The 14,350-nt window shown below is 39.4% G+C and overlaps 1 protein-coding gene across 9 annotated transcripts in view; it reads right to left on the minus strand.

Annotated features, from left to right (window-relative positions):
* csrnp3 (cysteine-serine-rich nuclear protein 3) overlaps positions 1-14,350 on the minus strand; it is a 273,625-nt gene that overhangs the window by 216,189 nt on the left and 43,086 nt on the right. For 2 of the 9 annotated variants that reach the window (XM_048535101.2, XM_059647333.1), the window contains exon 1: positions 13,929-14,041. The exons of the other annotated variants lie outside the window; for them this stretch is intronic. The gene's annotated coding sequence lies outside the window, so the exon portion shown is untranslated. Of the gene's footprint in view, positions 1-13,928; positions 14,042-14,350 lie in introns of those variants that run through there. 9 annotated transcript variants of the gene reach the window in all.

Genomic DNA, 14,350 nt, shown 5'->3' on the forward strand with positions numbered 1-14,350 from the left:
AATAACTGCTCTTGGAAATGCTAACAGTGATGCCCATTAAAATTAGAGATTCAGGTGGTACTGTCTTCTTTTTCCTCAGCTACACCACATGGCCTGTCAATCAATACATACCAACAGCATCTGCCTTTTGTTTTTACCCACTCTGATGTTTTGGCCTCCTTTTCATTTATTTTCAAAGGGCTGAAGATTTAAATAAGTTCAAAGTTAAAGAGAGCTTTCCACCTTTAAATAGTTTTTATGGCTCCTTCATAAATTCCTCCATACGAATCACACAGAATCCACAATAGCAAACCTCAGGGGCCTTGTGGAGACAAACAAATATATAGACTTGTGACAATCTAGTAGAGCCCTTGCTCATAAATACTTGATTCAGGAAGAAAATAAAAACTTCTCATTCTGCAGCTTAAGGCCTATGGAACAGCAAAAATGCTCTCTGTTTAAACTCAGCACTACCTTCAGATGTTCCAGATTATGTCTTTTCATCTTGCAATTCAAGCCCCATCCTCTCTCTCCTCTCAACACAATGTGTATCTGCGGGAAATGAGGAGGAAGGGTCACTTCCACATCCGGGTTTCATTTTCATAGATGATCAACCAGAAGCTCTGAAATACTCTCTTGATGCCAGCAAATAGACACTTCAGGGAAGATAAACTGCCTCTGCCTGAATGCAAGAGGAAATGAATGTGAAGTCAAGGAAATGTTGAAAGAAGGTAACAGAGCAAACTATAGGAAAGTATACCCTCTGAATACTCTTGACAAAATATGATGGTGATTCCCAGATTTTCAAAATAACACTTCTTCCTCCAACTGCTAGAAGCATAAATTTTCTTTGTTGAACTCACCCATTCCAGGCAAACACAATTGATAACGATTGTAGACAGGCAGCCTACTCTGAACTTTCTCCATGATGCTCTATAATCTGTTGTTCGGTGGTATGAGAGAAATGCATAGGAAGAATTGACTAATACTCTCATTTTCAGCCCTTTGCTCAGGGTAAGGATTTGGATTTCAGTACCTCTTTCTGACTTACCAACGACATAAAACTGCCAAAAATTATATGTTCACAATACAGATAGCTACAGGTACAATGCCACATTTTCAACATGTATTGGCAAAATATGTCAACTTAGTGGAAAACTGATGCATTTTAGATTTTGAAATATGGTAGTCCGAGAAGGGGCGGGGGGGTGGATCTTTCCTTGTGATTATTGTATAAGCATTTCTACAACAGTAACCTGTGGCCAAGGATCAAAGTGGACCAAACCAGCAATTTGCTGTGTTCAAATACCAGATAAAGTGGCCATAGTCTTGCCAGGGCATAGGTATGCTCTCTTGGAGAGAGCAACAACTAGGTGATGGTTTAACCAGAGGGTCACCATGTCTCAGATGAAGAGGATGGTTGAGAAGGAGAATCTTTCATGACAATCGCAGCTGGTTCAGGAATTGAACCCACATGATTGGCACCACTCTGCATTGCAAACTATCCATCCAGCCAACTGAGTTAGCTGAGCTAAGCAGTGCCTGAAAGCAGGATAGGGGTAGAGAGAAACTATGCTGAGAAGGGATTAGGCAGCCTAGGCAGCTGAAGATATAATTGCTAATAGCATAGCAATAAAAAAGGAACAAACAACAGAATAACAATTTCTTGATCAAAAATGCAAGGCTTGTTTTTCAAATTTATGTCCTTCCAGACCACAATTTCCTTTCTATTCATTTTAATAGACACGATAATTATGGGCTGATGAATGCAGATGTTGAAACTCCAGCTGCGGTATCATTTAGCAAAAAGCAAGAAGACCTCTGAATAGAATTTCAAAAAAATGGCAAACCCAGCTAAGCCCATCACCAACATGTTCTCTTTTGATTTCAACAAGAAGCTGATTCACAGCACAATTACTGGAGGCAGTCCTACCATTCAATTACTTTAACGTGGCAGAATGCCTCCAGCTGGATATAAATGCAGAACACTTGGAGAAACTCAGCAGGTCTGGCAACAACTGGAGACGGATGTGGAGTTAACGTTTTGAGTCTGGTATGATGCTGGTTTAGAGCTGAAAAGGTGTTGGAAAATAACCTGTTTTTAATATACTTTTGACAGAGGTAGATCAAGAGGGCAGATGGTTTAGATAGCCAATGCAAAAGAAGAAAGGGCAATTATTGGGGTATGGGGGCAGGAAGGAGATGCAAGACAGGTGTAAACTAAAGGTATGAAAAGGATTAGTCCTTGCTACTAAAGTACAGAAGAATAAAGCCCGAAACATGGCATGGGTATAAAGGAACGGGTAGGAAGGAGGAGAAGTAAAATGAAAAATAGAGGACAGACATAAAGTAGTCAGTTTCTTAGTTGCTGAGTTCAATATTGAGACCTCAGGATTGTAAAATGCCTAACTAGAAAATGTGGTTTTGTTCCTCAAACTGTGTTGTGTTTCATTAGAACATTGCAGCAGGTCCAGGAGGAACTGTTTGCCTGAGTGCAGGATGGTTTATTGATAATTGCAAGAAACTGGGAGGTTGGGTTCAAGATAGAATGGAGGTGCTCCTCAAAACGCTCACTCAGTCTGTACTTGGTCTCGTCAATGTGAAAACGACCACAATATACGAGCAGCCAATGCAGTAGACTAGATTTAAAGAAACACAAGTGAAAACTTTCTTCATCTGGAAGTTGTCTGGGGCCTTGGACAGCCAGGACGGAAATAGTGAACGGGCAAGGGTTACTCCTTATGCAATTACAAGGGCAAGTGCCATGGGAGAGTGAATAACTGTTACAAGAAACAGCAATCACTTATACTTTGTGGGATGCTCAGTATTTATAGAAAAAGATCTCATCAAATTACCCCAAGCTCACCAACAATACAAACACTGTGGCATTACATTAAATCTAGGATATCCATCAACAAACACTTAGAAAAACAGAGCATCCTCAATGCCATTCAAGCTCCACTTTCTCTCCTACTGCTACTGACTGTCAATCATGTGGCAATAATTATTGCTTCCTTCAGGGTATAAACATTCCCTGACATTCTAAGCCAGGTTGCTGGATCCCTACAGGTGTTTGCACACGTCCAGGTCTAGCAAGCCTGAACCTGGTAAGGAGCTGGTTGCTCACCAGGAAGCAGTCCAAGTCAAAAAAAAAAGGACCCACAGCCTCAGAGCACGAAAAATAAATTCTTCACCACTGCAGCAAAGAGAACCCTTGTCTGATACCCCTGAAAAGCAGAGAAAGGATTTGATCATCACGTCTCTGCCTGTCTCGTTTAAACACACTTGTCTGTTTCTTTTGGGTATCATAGAAAATGGCAAACTGGCGAGGCAAGAGAAAATGAGGTAGCAGGACAGGGCCATTCACTTAAGTGACTGCCCAATTTTTATTCAATTGAAATATACACCCATTCTTCCATGTATAGCCAGGCTAATACAGTCAGTCAATGTAAAAATGTGGCAAAAAATTCTGCTATGTAAATTGGCAATGTATTTTTTCCCCTGTTCCCACAAAGCCTACATAAGAAACACAGCTTCACTTGCAGCAATACAAGATCTTAATCCTTTTGATATGAACATTAAGAATTTCAGCTCAGTTTTAAATTGGAGTGAGAATGAAACAGGTGGGACCAAGCTAAGCATAAAATCTTCTTGGCCTTGGCAGGAGGTGATCTGGGAGATTTTAACTCCTGGGACTCGGCTACAAGCCTTGCTTCAGTCACCCACCCAATATCAGCAGGTCTTGGCAGCTGACTTATTGGTAGGTGACAGATTGCCAGGCAGCAGGAGGCCACTGTTTAAAAATCGAAAATATAATTCACAGCATTCATCTAATGTCACAAAAAAGAGAGGGGCTCATAATTGGTGATGGTGGTGTGGGGAGAAACTGATCAGAAGAGCCTCAGAAGGTGGCAATAAATATTCATCATGGCATCAGGAGGGACAGTGACAAGTTATGGCTATCAAGCATTAAGTGATAAAAAACTTCAAGTCAGGAAGACAAACATAAGCAGCTTTGGTGCTCATATCCAGTGATTCATAAAATATTAACAGGTTGGGAAGCAGTTCAATAAAAATACTATGTTAATTTTATTTAGCTGTTTCAATGCACTTGGTCTTTCTTCCTACATTTCCTGCAGTAGACAGCTGTCGTCAACGTTGGTTGTTAGCAGCAAAGCCATCAACTTTAAATAGCTGTTGTCAGAATTCACAAGAGAGTGGTTTGAAGGACAAATTCAAATATGATGCAAAGACCCCTTTTTTTTTTTGAAAGGATGGACCAGCTTAAAAATAAAGCAACGAATGACGAAGTCACTAATATTGACATTAGCTAACACCTGAACAGGCATCTTTCCTCAAGTCTGAGGTGAGACACAGTTCTAGATTTGCACAGAACAGAGGAAACTCTGTGGATCTTATAAAGCAAAAGCAATGGACCGGAATGTAAGAAGTATTTCCACTAGTTCTGGCACCTAAAATTGTACAAGCAGGAGTTACACGTTTGGCTCTCAAGATGGAAACCCAAAACAGAGAAAGGTCATGGAGATGTACAGCACAAAAACAGACTTCAGTCTAACTCGTCCATGCTGACCAGATAGCCTGGATAAATGTAGTCCCATTTGTCAGCATGTGGCCCACATCCCTCTAAACCCTTCCTATTCATACACCCATCCAGACGCCTACACAACGTTGTAATTGTACCAGCCTCTACTACTTGCTCTAGCTGTTCATTCCATACACGCACCACCCTGTGTTAAAACATTCCCCTCTCATAATAAACCAGCGCCCTCTAGTCTTGGACTCCTCCGACTCCAAGGAAAAGACCTTGTCTATTTACCCTCTCCATGCCCCTAATGATTTCATAAACCTACATGAAGTCATCCCTCACCCTCCAACGCTGCATGGAAAACAGCCCAGCCTATTCAGCCCCTCGCAATAGCTTAAACCCTCCAACACTGGCAATATCCTTATTATTCTTTTCTGAACCATTCCAAGTTTCACAACATCATTCCTATCGTAGGGAGACCAGAATTGCACGCAGTATTCCACAAGTGGCCTAACCAATGTCCTGAACAGCCACAACATGACTTCCCAACTCCTTTACTCAATGCATGGACCAATAAAGGCAAGCATACATAATGCCTTCTTCACTATCCTATCTACCTGGCACTCCACTTTCAAGGAACTATGGATGGGCACTCCAAGGTCTCCAAGTTCAGTAACACTTCCCAGGGCCTTGCCACTAATAGAATCCCTACAGTATGGAAACAGGCCATTCTGTCCAACAAGTCCACATGGAGCATCTCATCCAGTCCCACCGCACCGCTACAACCCTGCATTTCCAGTGGCTAATCCTCCTAAACTATATATCCCTGATCACCAAGGGCAATTTAACAGGGGTAATCCACTAAACTAGCACATCTTTGAACTGTGGGAGGAAACCGGAGCACCCAGAGGAAAACCCACACAGACACGGGCCAAATGTGCAAAGTCCAAACAGACAGTTGCCAGAGGCTGAAATTGAATTTGGGTCCCTGGTGCTTGTAAGGCAATAGTGCTAAGCACTGAGCCATTGTGCCACCTTAAGGGTATACATCCTGCCCTGACTGGTATTCCCAAAATGCAGTACGTCACATTTTACTAAATTCAACTCCATCTGCCATTCCTCAGCCAATTGGCCCATCTGATCAAGATCCCACAGTAACGTTCTTCACTGTCCACAACACCAACTTTGGTATCCCCTGCAAACTTACTAACCATACCTTCCATGTTCACATTCAAGTCATTTACATAAAGTGACAAAAAGCAGAGGACTCAGCATCAATCCTTGTGGTACTGGTGGTCACAAGCATCCAGTCTGTAAATCAACCCTCCTCAAGCATCCTCTGCCTTCTACCTTCGAGCCAGTTCTATATCTAAATGGCTGGTTTTCCCTGTATTCAAATTCCCTGTATCCCTGCATGTGATCTAACCAGTCTACCATGAGGAACTTTGTTGATTGCCTTACTGAAGATCACATCAACCATTCTGCCCTCATTGATCCTCTGTTATTTTTTCAAAAAAAAATTCAATCAAGGTAGTGAGACATAAAACTTTCCACACACAAAGCCACGTTGACTATCCCTAATCAGTCCTTGCTTTTCCAGGGGACATTGAAACTTCAGAAGAAATTCCATACTGATAGTATTTTGGCTGGTCCAAGGGTATAATCTGCAGTGTGGGAGAAACAAACTTGTACTGTAAATGCAAACACTCTTAAAAAGGTTGGATAAGTTTTTTTTGTCCAATATTTGTTCTTGGAATGTGGGCATCATTGGCTCGGCCATCCCTAATTTCCCAAAGGGCAGTTAAGTATAAACTCCACTGCTATGGGTTTAGAGGTAGATGAAGAACAAACCAGGTAAGGATTGCAGATTTTCTCCCCTAAAGTGGATATTAATAAACCACATGGGATTTTTTTTGTTTTTATGATAACTGGTAGCGGTTACATGTTTGCCATTAGTCCACCTCTTGATTCCAAACTTTTACTAGATGCAAATTTCACTACCAGCCATTGTGGGATTCAAACCCATGCTCCCAGAACATTGGCCTGGGGTTCTAGATTACCAGTCCAGTGATATTCCCACTGGGCCACTGCCTCCTCCAAATGGCAATCTTTTATTTTTAATTGCCTGCTCTTTCAATGTGGGGGAAAAAATATACATGGACTTGAACATTGGACATTAAGAGAACCTGCTGGGCTGCACTGATAGCCACACCATGTAGAATAGGTTTGAGAAATAAGAACATTGCCATCTGGCCACTCAATTTCATACAGCTTTTCATTGACATTTCCCCAAGGTCTTATTATACCATCATAATGAAGGTCTCATTGAGCTGCAAAAGCTAACATTATCATAGCAGAGATTTCTGAGAAGACAATTTGAATAACTGTTTAAACAGGCTATAAAAGGATTAGTTATATTTGACGTGGGGTCTAAATATAAGTTTGTTTTTGTAATAGACTAAACATTTGAGATGGTTTACAGAATTTTAACAGCTCTTATGTATGGAGGAAGCTACACAGAAAGTCCTCACTCAGTTGTGGTTGCATTTCTGAAAACTGCAACTTTAAATGAAAGCGATTTGAAGTAAAGCATTAAGTCAATTGACTCAAGAAAAGTGGAGTCACATGCCATTGGGCCTTCCTTCGCAGAAAAGCAAATGAAGACATTATAAAAACTTAACCCTCCAAATTGAAATATAGGTCATGAAATAGCTAAATTCCTGTACTAGCAAATTAAATCACCAAAATAAAATATATTTAGGAGATACAGAAGAAAAATGCAACATTCTATTTATTTGCAAATGAGATGTGGGTATCATGGGCAAGGCCAGCATCTATTGCCCATTGTGAAAGATAGTGTGAGCTGACTTGTTGAACCACTAAATCTCGTGGATACAAGGACCGTCAGCTATTAGGAAGGGCATTCCAGATGTTGACCCAATGACCATGAAGGAACCGTAATATAGTTGTGTGTCAGGATGGTGAGTGAATTGGAAGAGAAGAGAACTTTGTTCTCCTGTATCTACTACCCTTTCCCTTTAAAAAGTGGTAGAGAGCATAAGTTTCAAAAAAGATGCTGTGTCAGGTTTGGTGATTTGTATGGGATCTTGTAAATGATAAGCACTACTGTCACTGAGTACTGGTAGTGGAGACAGTAAATGTTGAACGTGATCGATTGGGTGCCAATCAAGTGGGCTGCCTTGTCTTAGATGGTGTTAAGATTCTTCAGCATTTTTGGACAAAGACTCAGCTAGGCAAAGGAAGAATACTTCTTCACACTCCTCATCTATAGCTTGTGGATGGTCAACAGGTGGTTGACCTGCAAAAATAAAAAATCCTCTATTCCAAGATAATAAAATGTGAGGCTGGATGAACACAGCAGGCCAAGCAGCATCTCAGGAGCACAAAAGCTGACGTTTCGGGCCTGGACCCTTCTCTGATGAAGGGTCCAGGCCCGAAACGTCAGCTTTTGTGCTCCTGAGATGCTGCTTGGCCTGCTGTGTTCATCCAGCCTCACATTTTATTATCTTGGAATCTCCAGCATCTGCAGTTCCCATTATCTCTAATCCTCTATTCCACTTGTGCACCTACAGTAATTGTATGGCAGGTCCAGTCTGGCTTCTGGTCAATGGCAAACCCAAACGTGTTCATCATCTTGTATCTAAGCTGGAGATGTTCACTGCCTGTCACTTGCCATATATCAGTACAATCCCACATATTGTCTAGGTCTTGCTGCAAATGAGCACAAACTGCTGAAGTAATTAGAGAACTAATAAGCATGGCTGAATGTGGCCTTCCTTTTCGAACTCCATGCTGAATGCTTCAAAATTATTTCCCTCATATATGGATTTGTTTTCACCTGATCTTTTAATAAAGATTATGATATCAATTGTTAAGAAAGATATGATGATAACTGGTTCTATGCATATTTTAGATCTGGGTACTATCACTTCCTTGCTTTCTTTTCGCATTGCTGTGGATACAATCCACCTGAACCAAAAGTCCTTTTCTCCTCATATTTGGATAATTTATGCATTACCTCTTTAATTTCTATGATATTATTTACTTGGGGAAAGACTACAGAAAGCTACAGACCAGTGGAATTTAGGAGTCCTCCTCCAAAAATCTTAAAAAGCTAGCACCCGAATTCTGTCAGTAATAGTGAAGGCAATTGGAATGTCAGCCTTTATTTCACAAGGGAATGGAATATACATTTAGGGAGCTTTCGCTTTAAAAAAAATTACAAGGCCGTAAATAGACCATAGCTGCGAATACAATGGACACTATTGGGGTTTCAATCCAGGCAAGATATATTGGCATTGGAAGCAGTCCACAGAAGGTTCACCAATTTTGGGGATGGTCTTGAGGAGAGGAATATTCACTGGAATATAGAAGAATGAGAGAGAACCTTGTTGAAATATGCAAGATTCTCAGAGGTTAGACTGATAGATCATTTCCCCTCTTGGGAAGAGTGCATAATTTTAGAATAAGGGTCGCACATTTAACACAGAAATGAGAAATTTATTTTCTTAGATGGTTGAGAATCTGTGGAATTCTCTACCAAAAAGAAGTTCTTAGGCCTGGTCATTAATAATTCAAGGTAGAAATGTGCAGATTTTAAACTCCATAAAGGGAGTCAGGAGTTTATGGGGAAAAGATGAGAAAATGGAGTTGAGGATTACTAATTACCTCATTAAAATGACAGGACAGACTTGATTGGCTCGATGGCCTATTTCTGCTGCAATCCCTTATTGTCTTTTCACTTGAGGCAATATCCGTCTTAAAATTTCCTACTGCTACAATGTTGTCTTTGCTAGCTTCCTTAGAATGATCAAACGACCACCTTTCTCATCCTTTGGTTGTCTTAACTCCATTTTAGATCACTGTTATCATCAATTCTGTTAATTTTAGGTTTATATTAATGTTAAATATTAATTTGGCTACCCCAGCAATCCTTCTCCTTTCTCAATCATATAAAATTGAATTAAACAATCTTACTGGGGTCCGGGTGATGTGATATATGTTAAGATTTACAACAGAGACCAAATTGGCTGGGCCCATCTTGACATGAGGAGCAATTCACTCCATCTGTTACACTTTTTACAAACAGCATGGAGAGATTCACTCTAGACAATGGCAAGAAATCAACTGATGGGCATTAACTCTTATTAAATGCCTCGTTAATGCCACAAACTCACCAGTGTTAAAATTCAGCTCTTCCATTTTACCAAACCTGCCAAACAAGTTTGACATCAGGAAAACCCAACAGAATGAGTATAAAATATGATGGCACTAATTCTGGCACAGGTACAGAAAGACACTTTGTTCCTACATTATTGGACATTCTTCCAGATGGCTCAGACTGCTTTAACCCAATGGCAAGCTCTGACCAGGCTAGCAAGGTGTCAAGTCATGGTCTCCACTGCTGGTCCTAGGAAAGAGGATGCTCTGCCAGTGCAGCACCCAGTCGAGCAGAACCACCAGGTCCTTGGCTGTAAGACAGGGCACTGATTTCCCACTGTCCGCCAATGTCCAGGGCAGTTCCAGACTGGTTGTGGTTGTCTGTGTGCACAACAGGATTTTAAAAGCTGGAGTGGGTGCAAGCGGAGCCAATGTATTTCAGGTTATGTGCTCAGTGGCAAGTTCTCCCAGGAACAGTGCGTGGTTAGAGGGTTTGCAAATCAAATGGGAGAGATGTCATTGGGTGGGGTATGTAATTAATGAGATACATTCGCGAAGATACAACAGAAGACATGTGAAGCCTCATGGCAAGAAATACTTCAAAAACAACAAAAACTTCTGATGCAACTTAGACTTATCCAAAAAAAAATCACAAGATTAAGCCCATTGTACGAAATATTTTAATTCCAGGCGAAAAACCAACACCACAGTGGAGTATATCAAGTCTACACTGTACTATAATCATACAAACTACGCTGTGTAAAGCAATGTGTTATTCAAATTGGAAGGCTAATATTTCCATTAAAATATTATTCCAAATAAAACAGCAATATGGACACCACACACTCGCACCTGAAATAATTCTGGATCAACACTACTTCAAGCACAATTGAAAAATCATAACTTTTAACCAATTGCCAAGCTAATTTTATTTTCAATTTACATAACCCATTTTGACCTTTTTCTTGGTCCTCAACATTTCATTGCATTCAACATATTTTTGCCAAAATAAAAATGTTAAAATGAGATTTATAATGTTAGAAGAACACCTTAATTTGCAGAATTTCTGTAACCTAATGATTTTGAAAGTATCCTCTTTAATTGCTGGTATACTTAAGTAACTTATCTTCCCACTTCAGGAGAAGCTGAAAACGTTTATCTTTGATGCAAATGTAATTTAAGTACTGATTAGAAATCCAAAGCTGAAAAAAAGGCGACTTTTACCTTTTGCACTGTCTAATGTTTAGACAATTTCAGAGATGTCTGTTTACGGTTATATATAATTGATATAATTGATGAAGGAAAAATAATCATTGTAGGAAAATGTTGTACTGATAAATTGATTGATTTATTAAAACACAGAAACCTTGGAATTCCTTGCAGACCAAGTGGCAGGCCAGAAAATTGAACATCTTTGCTGTAAACCAGCATTGGTTAAGTTGACAGTATGCTACATCATGTTAAACCTGACATCGACAAGTCTGTCATCCTACTCCTTTACAAAGAAGCATCAAAAAAAGTGGAGAAAAGCAAAGCAATTTGGAATAGAAGAAACACAAGGCTCCTTTGTTCATGTTTTCCAGAAAAATTGCACCATACATGAATTAATGTCTATAAAGTAAAATTAAATTCTCAGTATTTATTTGGAATGATGGAACAAGATTATTTGATGTACAACTTTAAATTAAAGCAATGTTTTAGTACCCCATACCAATTCCTTACATGTTTGAATTAACAGATTGTAACATTTAATACCATTAAGGTTATTCATGGAACCCAGCTGACTGTAAAACATTTAACAATGCAATAACAAATTCTAACATCGGAGTAGATTTAATATTGACATATCTTCAATGTGAGCCAACCTGCTGGAAAAACACTGCAACACAACATCTCTTCTATGTTTACCTAAAGGGCAATTAACAAACATCATAAATCTCAGTGTAAATTGACAAGTGCTGAAAAATGTACCTTTTTAAAAATCTTTAGAATTGATTCACCTTTACAATTTATGCAATTTCCATAAAGCTAACAGCCTAATTTAGGTTGACAGCATAGTTTCAGGAAGACACTATTAAAAGGTATGTAAATAATAAAGTCAATTTATTCTGATCTATATCTCTAACCAACTGGGGAGGTCACATTTCCCCCCCCCCCGTTTCTATACCACATCTTCTACACTGGTTGAACTCTCAGAATATCTACGCTCACACATACTGCAAATATTGGATCTGCTTGCATGTGGCAGATCAATTATGTTACGATCCATTCATGTTCAAAGATTAATAAATTTAACTTTCAGAATCCCCACATGGAAATTATTAATAACAAGCTGCAATATAATGACTGTAATTGTACTGAAAAATACAAATAATACAAGCAGACTAATGGAAGCTTATAAAGATTCTAAGACCTTCCCAGCAGTGACTGACCTTTCTGCTGTTTGTAGAATATATTTCTACATGAAGTATCTTGCTTTATTTTGAGCCTTAACCAGAATTAAATAATTTTTCATCTGTTCATGCATTCATACTTTCATTTAAAAGATGTTTCCACCTGCCTGTTACAGGGATAAAATACAAAATCACTGTTAAAATATTACTTGCAGCCACAGAACAAAGCCTGTGGTGTCTTCTTGCTTTGAGAGAAAGATACAGTTGAGAAATGGCTTACAATTAATACTTTAAGAATATCTTTCAAACAAAGTATACAATGCCATAATAGTCCTTGAAATGCCCAACAAGTTAAGATTTAGGTTCAATTTTCTACTAAAAATGCATTTGGGTAATCAAAATGATGCATGAATCTGCTAAGGAGGTCAGTGAAATAATGTAATTACTTATATTTTTTGCAGCCAAAAAGAATAATATTTTAGAAAAAGGTGGTTATCTGGTGCATTTTTAATCAATAAAGCTGAAAACGTGTTTATCACCAAAAACAAAATTAGCATTTTTAGTGACAGCATCTCAGCTTAATACCTTGATTTTGATCATGGAAAATTACTTAAAATATACTGAACCGATTAATGGTTTGATTGACATACATTGATTGCTTCTGAATAAATTTAATTTCTTTTTAAACAGGCAAAAAAAAATTAAAATGTGCCTGAAAATATGCTCACTTTGAAGAACATGATGCAATAAGGAATTTGTTATCCTCATCATTTACAACTTCAGGCAGAGCTACCTTTAACACAGTTTTTAAAATTGTATAAGACTTCATTTTTGACTTGACAGGAATTTTTTTTCTGCTTTTGTACTCTGCATGGTTTTGCCATTACATGTATTTCACATGTAAACTAGAGATTACAGTTAGCTTCTATCTGTACAGTGCAAGTGCCTAGTTAATACAGTTGAAGGGCCTCACATTAGCCAGAAGTAGACCTTATGTGCTCTGACAGACAACTTACTTTTGCCCACTCCAGGTGTGGGGGCAGCCATCTTTCATTTCCATTACATATCTGAAATTCAGAAAAAGGGACAGAAGGCAGCACACATTGCAGTTTGAGCAGCAAGTCCCTGCTAATCTAGGTGACTGCCCAAACTACTTTTTCTCCTTGCACACATTCCGACTTACCTCCTTCATTTAAGCCATAGCCCAAAAATCACCGAGCCTAATATTAGTCATGGCCGCCATTATGATGTATTGCCGACACCTCCCTCCCAGTAGATATCACGTTGTTAATGTTTGATGATCCCCACTTCTTCCTACAGCAACCCACGCCCTGCTGTCTTCAGCCCTCCTCCATATACAGAGCTGCATTCCACCAAACACCATCAAAATTATTTTCCCCTCTGCATGCCAGCACACTAACTCCAAACACTTGAATTTTCCCAACTTCCTGACAATGTAGTGCCTCTGAGAAGCCATCTTGGCTTTCAGTGAATCAACATCATTACTCTCAATCAGAGGCTCTCCAAATTCAAGCCTTAGCATTAAAACAACAGCAGCCCAGTACGAACTCGAGGTGCTTTCCCCACTGGTTTGATACTGAAAAGGGGCCGATGGAGAGAGGGCTCGTGCATTTCAGGATCCGGCATGATTTATAATTTTGTGGTAACAACCTTACCGCCCCTGTACAATAATTTTCTAAGTACAGTGTTTTATGCCTCAGAAGAAAATTCCGCTTAAATCCAACTTGTATTTCAATTTCTTTAGCTGCATAGCACTACAACCCAATTCAGGATTCCCACTTTAGATTTCATTTTTGAACTGTGCATACCTCAGAATATTCTTCAATCTGAATGGATAAATAGTCTCACTCTTGCTCATCCCTTTTGCAGATGCCACAGAGCACTTGTTGAGGGTGCTGCACTGGCAAGAATACCAGATTAGCTGCAACCTCTTCTGACAAGCCTGGAAAAACACTGGGCAGCCATCAGTGAGGTGAAGCGAAGCACCGCCTCTTCACTGCTGAAAACAAAATCTGAGCAAATATGTTCTCAAGTGGTTGCTATAGCAACAATATTTACCTCTTCATTTTGCTTCATGATCTTGCGTAAACACTCAAAATTCAAAAGTAGTTTTAGCAACAGCACACAACAACCATAAGGATAAGCACAAAACTATCAGATGTATTAAGTGAATCACAGGCAGGATTCAACAGAGTCAGAAACACAGTCATACTGGACTCAAAAAGTTATT

This window comes from Stegostoma tigrinum, chromosome 7 (genome assembly GCF_030684315.1).
Source record: "Stegostoma tigrinum isolate sSteTig4 chromosome 7, sSteTig4.hap1, whole genome shotgun sequence".
NCBI classification, from domain to species: Eukaryota; Metazoa; Chordata; class Chondrichthyes; order Orectolobiformes; family Stegostomatidae; genus Stegostoma; species Stegostoma tigrinum.